Source organism: Phoca vitulina, unplaced genomic scaffold (genome assembly GCF_004348235.1).
Source record: "Phoca vitulina isolate PV1807 unplaced genomic scaffold, GSC_HSeal_1.0 scaffold14, whole genome shotgun sequence".
Classification (NCBI taxonomy): Eukaryota; Metazoa; Chordata; class Mammalia; order Carnivora; family Phocidae; genus Phoca; species Phoca vitulina.
Window position 1 is genome coordinate 8,542,531 of NW_022589717.1, and position 15,651 is coordinate 8,558,181.

The 15,651-nt window shown below is 35.5% G+C and overlaps 1 long non-coding RNA gene across 3 annotated transcripts in view; it reads left to right on the forward strand.

The window, feature by feature from the left end:
- Positions 1-2,011: 2,011 nt before the first annotated feature.
- LOC116637454 overlaps positions 2,012-15,651 on the forward strand; it is a 198,970-nt gene continuing 185,330 nt past the window's right edge. For all 3 annotated transcript variants that reach the window (XR_004300478.1, XR_004300477.1, XR_004300479.1), the window contains exon 1: positions 2,012-2,248. This is a non-coding gene — a long non-coding RNA (uncharacterized LOC116637454). The remainder of the gene's footprint in view (positions 2,249-15,651) is intronic.

Genomic DNA, 15,651 nt, shown 5'->3' on the forward strand with positions numbered 1-15,651 from the left:
AGAAGGAAAATTGTGACAATTTTATAAAAAGAAACTTTAGCAGAGACTTAATCTAATGGAAATGGAAATTTCCAATAGCCAAATAGAGAGGCTAGAAGTAAAAAATATGATTTTAGAAATGGAATATTAAATGTGTTTAACAGAATATGGAACACAGCAAATGAAAGATCAGTGAAATAGAAGAAAGGTCAATAGAAACTATACAAAATGAAGAAGAGGATAAAAAGTGAAAAGGGACAAAATAGTCAAGATCTATAAGGCAATAAGAAACAGTCTAACATATGTATTGCTGGAGTCTACGGGGACAAAGAAATCTCTGAGGAGATAATGTGAGAGGTGTTTCAAAACTCGATAAAAGATATGAACCCACAGTCCAAGAAATTCAGCAAACCCCAAGCAGAGCAAATACAGACAATAACAACAATAGAAAAACCTAAGTGTATTACGGCCAACCTGCTAAAAATCATAAGTAAAGAAGAAATTTCAAAAGTAGTAAAAAAAAAAAAAAAAAGACCTATTACATACCTGGAAAAGTGAAAGGAAATGATAATGAAATTTCCTCATAAATAATGAAGACCAGATGTCAGATGGACACCGTTAGAGCACTAAAAGAAAAAACTGTCCATCTAAATTTTGTATTGAACCAAAATATTCTTCAAAAATGGAGGAAAAATAATGACATTCTCAGAGAAATAAGAGCTAAGAGCTCTCTATAACAATTGATGTTAAAAAAGTTCTTTAGACCAAAGGATAATGAATGAATGATACCAGATTTGATTCCAGATCTTTACCAAGGAATGAAGAACATCAGACCAAGTAAATATCTGAGAGGGTCAATGTAAAAGACATTTTAGTACCTTTGTAAAGGTCTATCTCTCCCTCTCTCTCTCCCACTCCTCTTCTCTCCTTCTGTGTATGTGTGTAATTACATTTCTCTAATAAAATATTGACTATTTAAAGCAAAAACAATAAGAAGGTAGTGGGGGGTTTATAGCATATGTAGCAGTAAAATATAAGACAAAAGATGCACAAAGGCAGGGGATGGATAATTAAAATCACACTGTTTTAAGGCTCTTACCCTATTTGTGAAATAGTAAATGTTATTTCAAATGTCTTTATAAATCTTCTGAGATGATAAGCTGGATGTTTACTAGGAGTGCTCTTCACATCCCTACCTGTGGGAGGAAGGGGCTGAGACAGGATTGGGGAGGGGGAGAAGATTCAGGACCAAGAACCAATACAAGCCTCCAGCTACTTCATGTGTGTTTTAGAACTGGCATAGTTCTCACATTTGTTCTGGGTTGGGATGAGGGAGCGGACCTTTTCACCCCCGAGATGAGCAGTCTTTAGATGCTGACTGCCCCTGCAAGCAAACATGAGTTTTGAAGAGGCAGTTTTATTTAGCTGAGGCCATCCTGAGGGTAACTGACAGTGAAAGCCATCTTACAGATGTACTTCCAATAGATGGGGTAAACTAACGCTTCATGAATCTGGTGCTGCAACAAGACATCTGCTAAGATAGATGTGTGTCTTTGTACAGGCTTGGAGAACTTGCTGGAAGTACATACACCTGGGTCTTCATATTGTCATTTTAGGAGGTTGGAATGGGGAGTATGTGGGTGGAAATATTAATTTTATCTTTATATATCTTTCCATTTTTTAATCTCTTACAGAGTTTACCTTTAACAATGTTAAAATTTATAAAGTCTCGCAAAATGGTATTTTAATTTCGCATTTTTTGCATTTGATGCTGATTATATTTTCTAAAGACAATGGTCATCATTATACCAATCAGAATTTAAAGGAAAATAAGAATATTTCCTCAGCAAGTTTATTGAATCTGAAAGATTTTCTTATCTATATTCAGTACATCAGATTTTCTTCTCATTTTTAAAGCTGTGAGTGGGTGAAAATACTATTCTTGCTACCTTAGTTGCCAACCAATGATATGTCTCTTTGAGCAGAAAACCAATTAGTAGTTATTCTTATTCTGTGGTTGGATGTAAGAGTGCTTTCATATAGAAAAAAAACACACAGAAAGTGCACTATTAGCCAATAATAGATTTTGCCTTTGGCTTAAGGTAGTTCCTGATCATAGTCTCCTTACTTGAGTTTGATTTCTAGCTTTGTGCATTTCACTTCTTTTAAACTGGTAATAGTGAATTGGAGGATTTAAAGGTTTATGAAGAAAACTAGTCATAGTCCAAGAAGGGCAACTGGAATAGGTGCATGATTTTCTCTATCAAAGGTACGTTACTGTTCTTCTGTTTTCTTCAATTTTTATAAAGAGTTACGATGGGCAAATGTAGAAACAACTTGGTTTTAGGGCCAATACTTATTGTTTTGAAGGGAAATTTGATAAGACAATAAATGTGATGGCTGTGAATGGATTTTTGAGCAAAAATCATGGACAGCTATTTCTGCAACACAAGGAATATATGAAATTTGTTTGTGTGTTGGTAAGACAACTTGTGTTCTTACTAAGTATTACTGAAGGCCAAGCATTTATCAGCCACAATTTCTCTTACCTAAGAGGCAGATGTCCTCGTTCAAAGCGTATGAATGTAAGCTGTTTTTTTTAAATCATATAGTTTCTGCAAAGCAGCCATTCAAAGCGCAGCCAATATCATGTCAGTAGATTTTGAGATATTTTAATTTTTAAAAGGTAATAGAATTTCTGTATTTTCTGTGGCAAATTAACATCACCATATACCACCTCAAATGCAATATTGATTATATCACTTTATAAAATCTCCTCCCTGAGGTTTAAGTTACTGACTTTAGTATCTTATTGGTCTGGTAATTGCATTTCAATTTGTTTTGGGAAACGATGCCTGGATTAATTGAGTCAGTATAAAGTTGGTGGTAAACAATAATAGGAAATATTTGTCTGTTCAAGTGCTGTTATTGCCTTTAACCATTTTGAATTATTAAACAACCCAAATCAATATTGCTCACTTATTTTTAATAATGAGTTCAATGACATGAAAGTAAACAGTTTTAGAAAATGACTTTCTTTTTGAAGCCCGGCACATGTTGCTATGTATGCAGAGTGCAAAGTGAACTGCAGCAGCTTTCGGCAGTTTTAAAACTGTTGTTAATTAACTTTTCTGCTCAGGTTCCTGTAAGCTCAACTGTAGTTGATGAGTTATCATGCTACAGCCAATAAATCCTGAAGTAATTTCATAAACATAGTTATTTAACCTAAATTGGATTCTCCATCAATTGAGACAAGTCAATTTTTAAATGCCATAGTATTGTGTTTTAATAATACTGCTTTATGCTTATATTGGTTTACACTTAAAGTACTTAACATTTATGCATTCTGATATTTCTGCAAAGTACTAAAATAGGAATCTTATTAATGGTAATATGTGTGGAGTGTATACTTAAAATACATTTATTTACCAGAATTGGTATGTAACAAGGATGTACTGTGTGGTTTTTGATGCAAAGCAAAGTGAAGTATGAATCCGGAGCTCTCAGCTGTAGTTTCAACTCTACCACCTATAATTAGCATGAAATCCAACAAGTCATGTAATTTACTAAGGCTCAGTTTATGCCTTGGCAAGTGGAAATAATGTATCCAATTCTTACAAAGATATAGGGTTCATGTATCAGAAGTGCCTTATAAAATATAAAGGATTTTATAGACACTGAAGATTATTCTTATTGTCTATTATTTTTCTTTTTTATTAATTCAAATTTGTTAAATTCAGATTCTATATTTCTTACAGTTATGTTTCATATGCCTATGATGGCTTCAAATTGTTTTCTAAGGTTACCATGGATTGTATGTATTTTTTCTTAATTTGATATTTAATATGATTTACTTCTATATTCATAAAATACATGTAGAAAATGATCGACTAGAGAGTATAATATGCAAAGAAGATTGCAGGTTAAATAAAACTCTGTTAAAAGTAGAATATTTGATTCTAAAAGAATTTTAGGAGTGATGACTTCTTTCTTGTTAGTTTGATCAATGTGTAAATATACCTTTGGTTATTTATATGGAATATGTGCTTAAAATACATGCTATAACTGGATAAAGAAAGCAAAATTCTACTGAAACCCTAATTTGCTATTTTCTGGAAAAAAATGGGGATGGGAGGGAGATTAATGTATTTAGTTTCTGGATAGCTATTTATCATGCTAAGCCTGACTAAATAATTAATTAATTCATTTATTAATGCAGCTATTAATTGACTATATGTTGACTCTATTGACTATATGTTACGTATTTGTTGCTAGTGCTGACGCTGCAAGGATATGAAAGAGTGCTTCTGCTCCCGGCTACTCCCAGCACAATGGGAGAAGCCAACGTGTAAGAGATGATGGCGACAATGTGTTGTGTGCTATAATAGGCACATGTCTAAAATGTCAGAGACACATCAAGGAAAGGTATAACTGAGAATGTTGGGAAGCCTTCCCAGAGGATAGATATTTGGATCTAGTATTAGCTGGTTGATTTTACATAAAGACTTCTTCTGTTTTTATCTCTGTTCTCACTTTTTTTTTTTTTTCCCAGTGAAAAAGATTTCAGTGCTATACTTTATTTCTCTAAGTCCTTATTACTGATTCTCAATGCTCTGCTTACATCACCTCATAGAATTTTAGGTTATGCAGTGATCCCCTGCTTTGACATTATCAGTTTACAGAGAGTGAAGTAGATGCAAGCCTCAGAACTGTTCTTGGAAGGTGGAGGGCATTCTGACTTTAGTCCAGGGCATTACTTCTTCTCACACATCTATTTTTACATTATGTTCTTAATTCCATCCAAATTCAGAAAGCATACGAAAGTCACACATATATGTAATTTATGTTTTTATTTTATGTATTGATTATTTGTATCCAGCCTCAAATCTACTTTTGGTTGACGTAAGTTGATGAAGTATTTTCAGAGAGAGAGAGGGGGAAGGACAGTGAAAGAGGGGAAAAAGAGGGGAGAGATGGAGAGAGAGAGGGAAGGCATGGGGAGGGAAATGGTGGGGGAAGGGAGGGAGGGAGGAAGGGAGGAAGGGAGGGAGAGAGAGAGATAGAGATGTTTACATTATTCATATAGGCAACAAAGCAATTCACTGGATGGGTAATACTGAAAAAAATTCTGTGCTTACATGGGAAAATATAATTTGTCTTGTTGGATTTGTAAAGGTTGCTCGCGAACAGAATTATTTCAATCCATGGATTCTCAAACGCCTACTCTGAACCAGAGTACAATTACATTTCTAAGGATTCAGAGACAGCACTGTATGAAATGGGAAACATTAAGTGTGAGATTGTGGTGGTGGTGAAAGCTTTACCAATAGTTTAAGATATATGTAAGTTCTTTTGTGTCCCAATGCTGTTTTTTCTCAGAGGTTGTCTACCTTTCTGTCCTGATCCTTCCACTGATTTTTGCGGTCAATGTAAGCAGAGATTCCTTTTGTGCACGGATTCTTCATTTTATAGCAATTAACTTGGCCATTTAACAATGCTATAGTTGAAAGAAAAATATTGTCAACTTTTCATTAATTCCATGAATCTCACAGAGCCCCAATAAGGACTTCTTGATGCCCTGCTGGGAAGTGACTAGGTAACCCCATTTAAAGCCCCTACTTGATGAAGGTTTCAGACTCGGTTTTATTCCCTTTGCTTGCCTTTCAGCAGCTAATATTCTACCTTAAGATGACAATTTTAGGTCATAGAAATATCAGTTCTTCGTCGTTCTGATCTTTTTTAGTTCGTTTTATTCTCTTGGAGGTGGTGATTTATAGTGGGTCAAACACTGAACTTGGATCCAAAGCCAGTTTTTTTCTCTAGATCAAAATAATTACTTCTATGCCCTCCTATTCTGAGTTTTCTTTTGAAATCATTATTTCTATCCAATCCATGTTCACTGGTGATAATTAGAGATTTATCTTTTTGAAATAAAATTTGGTTCCATTTTTTTATAGATTTTATTTATTTATTTGAGAAAGAGAGAGAGAGCAATAGAGAGAGCATGAACAGGGTGGAGGGGCAGAGGGAGAGGGAGAAGCAGGCTTTCCGCTGAGCAAGGAGCCTGACATGCGGCTCAATCCCAGGATCCTGGGATCATGACCTGAGCTGAAAGCAGACACTTTAACTGACTGAGCCACCCAGGTTCCCCTCTTCTGCTATTTTTAAATGAATACCAAACTTCACCAGGAACTTTTAGACAATGCCAGTTTTATTTTGTGCTGATTATTTCCTACCAAGACTAATTACTCCTGACATTAATATTTCTTATTTTCCATGTCATTTGTTAAGACTCTATTTTTTTCTCTGTAACATAGTATACTAGGTAATGATTTAGGCAATTTGTTCTGTTTTCTGTTGGAAAGGATAGGCCAATAATATCCATTATGGATTGTGTAAATTAAATTCACATTTCACGAATTTGTGAACAAGTTGTGAGACATTCTTCTCAGATATTCTAGATTGTTCTATCATCCATGTAACTGATTCAGTTCTTCCATATATTTTTGGTCACTTAGTAAGTTAATAGTTAAAATTGAGTATTGTTTTCTCTGTGTTAAACCTTATGCTGTTTCCATGCATTATCTCCCATTTAATTCTCATAGTTAAACAATAACCCTGTAGCAGTAATAAACCTGTCAGGGTTCCCTATTTATAGACAAGAAACTGAGGCAGAATGAGGTTAAACCATTTGCGCATGTCATAGGCTGGTAGGTTGCGGAGCCAGAGTTGGCACTGAGGCAGTGTGATTCTAGGATTGGTCTCTTCACTCTTCCCTGTATTACCGCATCAGCAGAAGAAAAGGCCTTGTACAAATGGAAGAATCAGGGGCACCTGGGTGGCGTAATCAGTTAAGCCTCCTACTCTTGGTTTCAGCTCAGGTCGTGATCTCATGGTCATGATCTCATGATCTCATAGTCGTGAGATCGAGCCCCACGTCAGGCTCTGTACTCAGTCTGGAGTCTGCTTGAGATTCTTTCTCTCCCTCTCCCTCTGCTTTTCCTGCTTGTGCTCACCCTGTCTGTCTAAAGTAAATACATAAATCTTAAAAAAAAAAAAAAAAAAGGAAGAATCAAAGAGGTGTGTTTTTAGTGTATATATTAAGTAAAATAGTTATATATTATCCATACTGTTTTATAGTCTGTTTTTATTCTCTACCTAGAAATCTATCTAAACATTTTTTTCTACAGTAGGGTAAATACTCCTCTCTAACATGATCTAATAATGATATCACAAATATCAAAGTATTAATAAACCAAATTTACTTAACTATTCTCTACTTTTGCATATTTATATTGCTCTTAATTTTTGATATCATAGAAAGATTAATACATGTTGTTGCACAAATGTCTTAGCTTAGATTGCTATACCAAAATAGTATAAACTGGATGTCCTATAAACAACAGAAATTTATCTCTCACAGTTATGAAGGCTGAAAGTCCAAGATCAGGGTATCAGCATGGGCAGGTTCTAGTGAGAGCCTTCTTCCAGATACAGACTGCCAACTTTATGCATCCTCACATGGAGAGCTTTTGAGTTAATCTAAAGAAAAATTCTCTTGGGTGGGTCTCTGATGTAATCCAGTGAAAGCTCTTAAAAGAGAATCTTAGGCCCTCCCTGTGTTCAGAGATGTTTTCCTGTTGACCTTGATGAAGGAAATCACTGTGACTTCTGCTGCAAGAAAATGATTCTGCCAACAACCTGAATGACCTCGGGCAGATTCTTCCCATCTTAAGCCTCCAGGTTAGAGCATAGTGCAGTGAACATCTTGATGGCAGTCTGTAGGACCCTGAGCAGAAGACCCACCTAAGCCATGCCTGGATTCTTGACCCATGGAAACCTCAGTAATTGTGTGTTGTTTTAAGCCATTAAGTTTGTGGAGCCAGTGGTGTCAGTCCCAGTCGGAGTTTGAAGTCTAGACAATCTGATAGTATGAGTCCTGGTCTGAGTGTAGGAGAAGACCGGTGTCCCAGCTCAACAGTCAGAAAGGGAGTGAATTCTTCCTTTCTCAATGGTTTGGATAATATCCACCCCACCCACATTAGGAAAGATAATCTGCTTCATTCAGTCTACTTATCCAAATGCCAATCTCATCCTGAAACATCCTTGAGACACACCCATAAATAAAGTTTAGCCAAATACCTGGGTCCCCATTTGTGGTCAACTTGACCTATGAAATTAACCATCGCAGGACATATCAAAAAATGGAGCAAGACAGGAGCCCAAAAGACAAAATATTCTGTGAAAGAGGGCAAGAAATCAAAGGGAGAAAAACTCGGTGATGATAAAGGGATGTTTAGTAGGGATTTCTTTCAAATGATGTTCTTTAGATTCTGCATTATAAATTCTCACTAATGAAATTTTTTGTTCAGTTTACCCTGCTCACTCATTGTTTAACAATAATTGTAATCTTTATACTAAGTTTCAGAGGTATAGAGTTTTTGTTCAGATCTGGCATGGCATTCCTCTCAGGGACAACTGATTAGCTGGATTATAGTACAATATATTAATAATTTTCATAGCTCTGTAAGGTAAATTCTTGTTCTGCATCTACTTGGCAAAGTTGGAATTCATGTTCCTGAATTACCTTTCTTGTCGAGTTTTGGTTAGAGTTGTCTGAAGGAGGAACTTGTGTGAGATTTGGAGGATGCAAGTGAGGAAAACAGTCGTTACTCACAGATAATTGTGATGGTCAGAAAGAGAAGTGCCCCATGAATTCTAGCTTGCTGTTCCTTTGTCCTGTATTGAACTTGTTTTCTCGACGGATAGGCCTGCTGGCCAACAGCAGCAACAGATCCAAATCAGACACTTGACTGTGGGCACACAGATAAACAGAGGCCGTAGGTTCTCCTGGACCTCTCCAGTAACTGCCTTCTCATAGTCTTGTTTTGGTGGTTCGACAGGCTTGGACTCTTGGATTGTCCAGAAAACTCTGACTTGTGCACAGTGCCAGTGCATCAGATGAATTTGTGACTTTCTCTGATGTTCCAACTCCTTTTTCCAGATGTCCAGCCTGCCCATACCACAACCCCAAGATTATATAAGGAATTTATTCCTATAAGGCTCTTGTAGCTCTGCTTTTGGACTGCACACGAAGTAATAGGTTTGTTTGTTTGTTTATTTATTTATTTATTTATTTATTTATTTATTTATTTATTTATTTATACTGAGACTCAAAGAGGTTGGTTGATTTGCCCCAAATTTTACAACCTGTAAGTGGCAGAACTGGGATTTAACCCAGGTTGGTCTGACTATAAATCAGGGATCCTGAATTCAAATGGCCTCCGAGGAAAGTCAGGTAAGGTAAGAGAATGACACAAGCTTAGAGTAGGAAACATTTCTCAGAGAGAAACAATGAGTCTTCTAGTGCTTAGCTCTATACAGCATGTATTCAGATTACAGTGAGAACCAAAGGCTTAAATAATCAATCTAAAACACTTGCTTTTAGTTTAGCTCAACAAATTCAGATTGTCCCCAATTAAAAAAAAAAAAGAAGTAAGTGAATGTAAGCTACACTTAAATTGTCTGGAGACAATTTTTGCACTAAAGGAGACTGCTCAAAAATTAAAGCCAAACCTCCATCTTTTATTGATTGATCACCCTGGTGTGTATAGATCTGAACCTATGTTCAGTTCTAAATGATTGTTACTATGTAGAATTTCTGGCTTAGTGTGGTCGGATTTTCTATTATTTCAAAAAGGTGCCACCAGTGAATTTTCAAAAAAAATTTTCCAAATTGAATTTTTGTTTGTAAAAAACAAAACAAAACAGTATGGATATAGGGGAACCATCCTACCACTGTAGGTCATTTATAATAGGGGACATTCTACACTATAACATCCCTATCACTCTTAACACTATTAAACATTTAGTATATGCTTGTGGCTGAGCATTTTTAAGTCTGGAGAAATATGTTAACTAAATCATAAATATTTTTGGAATGGAATATTCTTCTATGTGAAAGCTAAAAGACATAAACTTGTTGAATCCTCTGTACTGGGGTTTTCTAGATGTTATTTAGATAACTCACAGGGCTAGGAATGAGGAAATGGGACCAGAGTTCTCCACACCATCCAAACCATTATCCATTGTCATTAGCATACTAGTATGTCTTAATTTATCCCCACTATTAGTCCCAAGTGTACCTTATTCATGGCCCATTATGGTATTTTGTTTCTTCTTATAATTACCTATTAAAAAATATAGTATTTAATCAATTAGTGTCATAATCCTACTCAAATAATCTTCAATGCATCATGAAAACCTGTATGATGGAGCTAGCATTTTTTACTCTATTTTCAATAAGAAAATTAACATTAGCTGGTGATGACTAAAGTTGTAAATATATTTTTAAAAATATTGTCAATAGAGATATAGACTTGCTTTAGGAATATTTTTCATAAAATGTTTTCTTTAAAAGTGTTAATATGAAAATTACTGAAAGCAGCCAATTGCTCCTCATTTATCATCAGTTTCTCTTTATGCTTACTTTTCTAAAAGTTAAAAATTTCTACTCCTCTATATTTTGCGAATGACCAATATGAACCCTATGTTATAGCCAGCATTGCAGCTGTCCATATCCCTCAGGAAATATTTGAGTGGAATAGATGAATATAGCTGGAAGTGGTTTGTAAATAATTTTCAGGGCAGACAGTATTGTTTTCTGTATATAATTTCATATCACTTATATCACAAGATTACAAAACTAATTGCCCAAATTTTTGTTTGAGTCCAAAGTCACCTTTTAATTTTGAACTTTTATCATCAAAATTTTACATTCAGACTTCAAGTTTTAGCTCTGACATGTAAAGAGTTTGGAAATTGTTACTTCTGTCCTTACAAAAACAAAAACTTGAACAAACTGAAAATCAGTGGTTTTTCTTGGACCCCTGAGAGGACTGAGTTTTCAGAGCAAACCATCACCTTGAAATCTGGAGAAATAGGAAAATACAGAGAGTCCCATCTGAGATCAGCTTACCTGGAACAGAAGACACTGGAGCCAGAAATCGATAGGAACACTAAAAGAACAATTTTGATGAATTGCTAGAGGCTAGCTGGAGATTATACAATGGTAGACTCCTGGGAGCCACAGATGGAGAGCCCACACACTTTTGGAGCTTTACCTCCAGGAACCCTACCAGGTTCTCTTAGTGATGATCTGAGAAAGATCCCTTCCAGTCTCTGGCAGGGGGAGGGAAAAGATAATTGTGAAAAACACCCAGGGCTTTTTCCATAAGAAAGGCTTTCTTGCTAGGAGGAAAGACTTTACCAGAGCCTTGTTGATGGAAAAACAACCTCCTACCTAAAATTCTATACCTAATGAAATTATCCTTCAAAAATGAGGGAGAAATAAAGACTTTCTCAGACAAACAAAAACTGAGGTAATTTATCACGAGCACATCGGCTTCAGAAGAAATATTAAGATGTTCTTTGGGCAAAGGGAAATAATATAAGTCAGGAACATGAATTTATGTAAAGAAAGGAAGAGGAGCAGAGATAAAATAAGCTAAGGTAAAATAATTTATTATTCCTATTCTTAATTGGTCTAAGAGAAAACATTCCAAAAGCAATAATAGCAACAATGTATTGGGTGAGTATAGCATGTGGATAAGTAAAATGAATGACAGCAATGTCATAAGGGACAGGAGGGAGGAATTGAGTTTATTCTGTTATAAGGAACCAAAACCAAGTGGAATAGTGTTATTTGAAGGTGGCCTTAGATAAGTTAAAAACGTATTATTTTAAACTCTGGAACAACCACTAAAAGTTTTTTTTGTTTTGTTTTGTTTTTTAAAGAAATATAATTGATCCACTAAAAGAGGAGATAAAATGGAATCATACAAAATGCTCAATTAAAACCAAAGACGGCAGAAGAAGGCGGCTCTGGTCATAAGTAGACCACAGTTACAAACATTGTGTACATGAATCCAAGTAAATCAATGATCACTTTAAATGTGATTGGTCTAAATACACCAATTAAAAGGCAGAGCTTGTCAGAGAAGATAAAAACACAACTATATGTTGTCTATAAGAAACCCACTTTAAATGCAAAGACTCTGATCAGTTAAAAGTAAAGGGATGGAGAAAGATGTACCAGACAAACACTAATCAGAACAAAGCTTGGAGTAGCTGTATTAGTTTCAGACAAAGCAGACTTCAAAGCAACAAAAATAATCAAGGATAAAGAGAGGTACTACATAATTATACAGGGAGGAATTCTTTAGGAAGATTTAACAATCCTAAACATGTAGATACTGAACAACAAAGAATAAAAATGTTAGGTAAGGAGAAATAGACAAATCTACTCTTACAATTAGAGACTTCAACACCTTCTGACAGTAATTAATTGATAGCTCAAACAAGCAGAAAACCAATAAGAATGTAGCTGACCTGAAAAACATTATCAATTAATTTGTTATTATTGATATTTATAGAATACGTCATATGATAAGAGCAGAAAACATGTTTTTCTCAAGCTCACATGGCACATTTACCAAGATAGACCACATTCTGGGCCATAAAACACACCTTAGCAAGTTTAAAAAAAAAAAAAATATTGGGGGTGGGTAGGGGCAGAGGGAGAGCAAGAGCAAGAATCCTAAGCAGGCTCCATGCCCAGCACAGAGCCCAGGGCAGGGCCCAATCTCACAACCCTGAGATCATGACCTGAGCTGAAATCAAGAGTACTACACTTAACCCACTGAGCCACCCAGGTGTCCCCACCTTAACAAATTTTAAAGAATAGAAATAATACACAGTATCTTCTCAGACCACAATGGACTTAAGCTAGAAATCAGAAACAGAAAGATAGCATGCTTAGCATCCAGATTTGGGGTTCTAGTGCAATGCTCCAATTAAAGAAAACAGGGCTTCTTGAGGAAATGGCTGACTGTAGGACCAAGACTGAATATTCAAGATAACCCTAGAGCATCTTGAAGTGACAGAAAGTAATGAAGTGCTAAAAGTATGAATCCAACACCATGATGGTGACATAACAAAATGACACACAGAAACCAACTGAAAGGGATGTCAGTGGTCAAAGATGGCATAATTTGATAAGAAAGTATTACTGGATTATAACCCAGGGTATAAAATAAATATCCATGAGGCCATAGTGATGTGAAAAATAATTGAAAAAATAAATGGAGAACAGACAAATCTTCCATGAAAATTCCAAATAATTTATGTAGTTATTTCACCCTTAAGCATAATAGGTAGTTTCACATAAGGAGTGTACTTAAAATCCTAGTTTTCAGTATAGATTGCATTTTCTTCCTTTCCTCTGCCTGGAATCGTTTACTCTGGAGCCCAACAAGATCCAGAATATAAATATCTGGTTTCTTTGGGGGCTGACAGGCCTGGTAGCTGGGAGTAAGAATTGGGGCATCTGACTGCTCCTTACATAGTCATTAAAAAGGAAAAAAAGACATCACCCTGTTTTCCGCTCCAACATCAACACTAATTTAAGCTGATTAAGCCTACAATCCTGAGTCTTTCTGGAGTTCTGTAGTGGCAAATGAGTTTTCTCCTCATTGGTATTTCCATCAACATTTAAGTATGATTTCCCTCCTTTCTATAAGCCATACTTATAGCCCTTATGTATTGCGATTCAGGGTTGCAGATGTCTCCTGTTTTTACCAATGATCATTTTTGATTCCGTGTTTTTTTCTCCTTGTCATTTTAGAAGTGATTTTTTAAGAAAAAGGTACAAAAATATTTATACTTTGTCATCTTGAAATGGAAGTCCACAGTTGGCTTCCTAAGTGTCAGTTATTTGATGACTAATCTCTTTTGAAGATACTTTAAAAGCAGGCTGACTAACCTGATAACATTCTACCACAACATTCATCAATAATGAAAATGGACTTTCCAGAAAAAACAATCACTTCATGACATTTTCAAAGCATTTACATATCCTTAAGGAAAATATGAAATATTTTACACCTTTCAAACTCTGCTGTTTGGTACTGTCCAAATACCACCATGTTATTTTTTTTATCCCCCACTGTCCATGTAGAGCGTGGGGTTCTCCTCTAAAATAAATGGATCTCCATGTAAGTTAAAGGGAAAATATAGACTTAGAGTTAGGTGATAATACAAAAAGTTCAAAATTAAGTCAACAATTGGTCAAAATTTATTCCAGTACACATGAGAGAGAATGAGTTATAGAGATTTCTAAGAAAAGGTACAGAATCTATGCTTTTCTTATTTAATTTGAAAAAGAACTGAATTAGATAAAAGGTATTCAAATACACCCTAATAAGTACACAATCTTCAACATTAATAATATTCCTGCCATGTTATTACATGTGAGTTATAATTCTTATTAAAATAAAGGAAATATTCCTTCTTTCTTCCCTTTCCTTTCTACATATATTCATTCATCATGTATTTATTGCCTACCATTTACTGTTCCATGTTCTGGGAATTTGTCAGTGAACAAAATACATAAAAATGTCTTGGGGCACCTGGGTGGCTTGGTTGGTTAAGCATCTGCATTTGGCTCAGGTCATGATCTTGGGGTTCTGGGATTGAGCCCCACATCTGGCTCCCTGCTCTGCAGGGAGTTTGCTTCTCCCTCCCCCCTGACCCTCCTGTTGCTCATGCTCTATCTCAAATAAATAAATAAATTAGTTAATTAATTAATAAGTTTGTCTTTGTGGTGCCTATGTTCAAGTGGAAACAATAAAAAATTGGTAATTCTTTTGTAGTGCTTACCATGAAGCAGGTTCATTGTTCTTTATGCACGTTAACTCACTTGGCCATCCAAACCTAATAAGGAACTTAATATATTTTACACATAAGGAAACTTTGAAACGAAGATGTTAAGTAACTTGGCTAAGTTACGGAGCTGATAACTCATGACTCTGGGACTTGAACTCAGGCCATATGGTAATCAGAGGCATTAACCTTAACTATTAGACATACTGCTTATCTATGGTCTGAGTGCTTGTCTTATTTATATATTAGAATCAGCTAACAATGGGAACTATAATTATCTTCATTTTTCCCTATTTCATAAAAAATATATGATGTCTGCAAAAAACTAGAAAACAGAAAAGTCTTAAAAACAATAAAACAATCTGGACTTTTACCAATTGGAGACAGTCACTGTTAATATTTGTAAATGTATATGTGCATATGCATGTGTGTATATATTTTGTATATGTATTGCTCATTATGTAAAGTTTTGTGATCTTATTTTCACTTATATCACTATTCTAAAAAACTAAAGTACCATAAATTCTTTTTTTTTTTTAATTTTTTTTATTGTTATGTAAATCCCCATACATTACATCATTAGTTTTAGATATAGTGTTCCATGATTCATTGTTTGTGCATAACACCCAGTGCTCCATGCAGAACGTGCCCTCCTCAATACCCATCACCAGGCTAACCCATCCTCCCAACCCCCTCCCCTCTAGAACCCTCAGTTTGTTTTCCAGAGTCCATCGTCTCTCATGGTTCTTCTCCCCCTCCAATTTCCCCCCCTTCATTCTTCCCCTCCTGCTATATTCTTCTTCTTCTTTTTTTCTTTCTTAACATATATTGCATTATTTGTTTCAGAGGTACAGATCTGAGATTCAACAGTCTTGCACAATTCACAGCGCTTACCAGAACACATACCCTCCCCAGTGTCCATCACCCAGTCACCCCATCCCTCCCACCCCA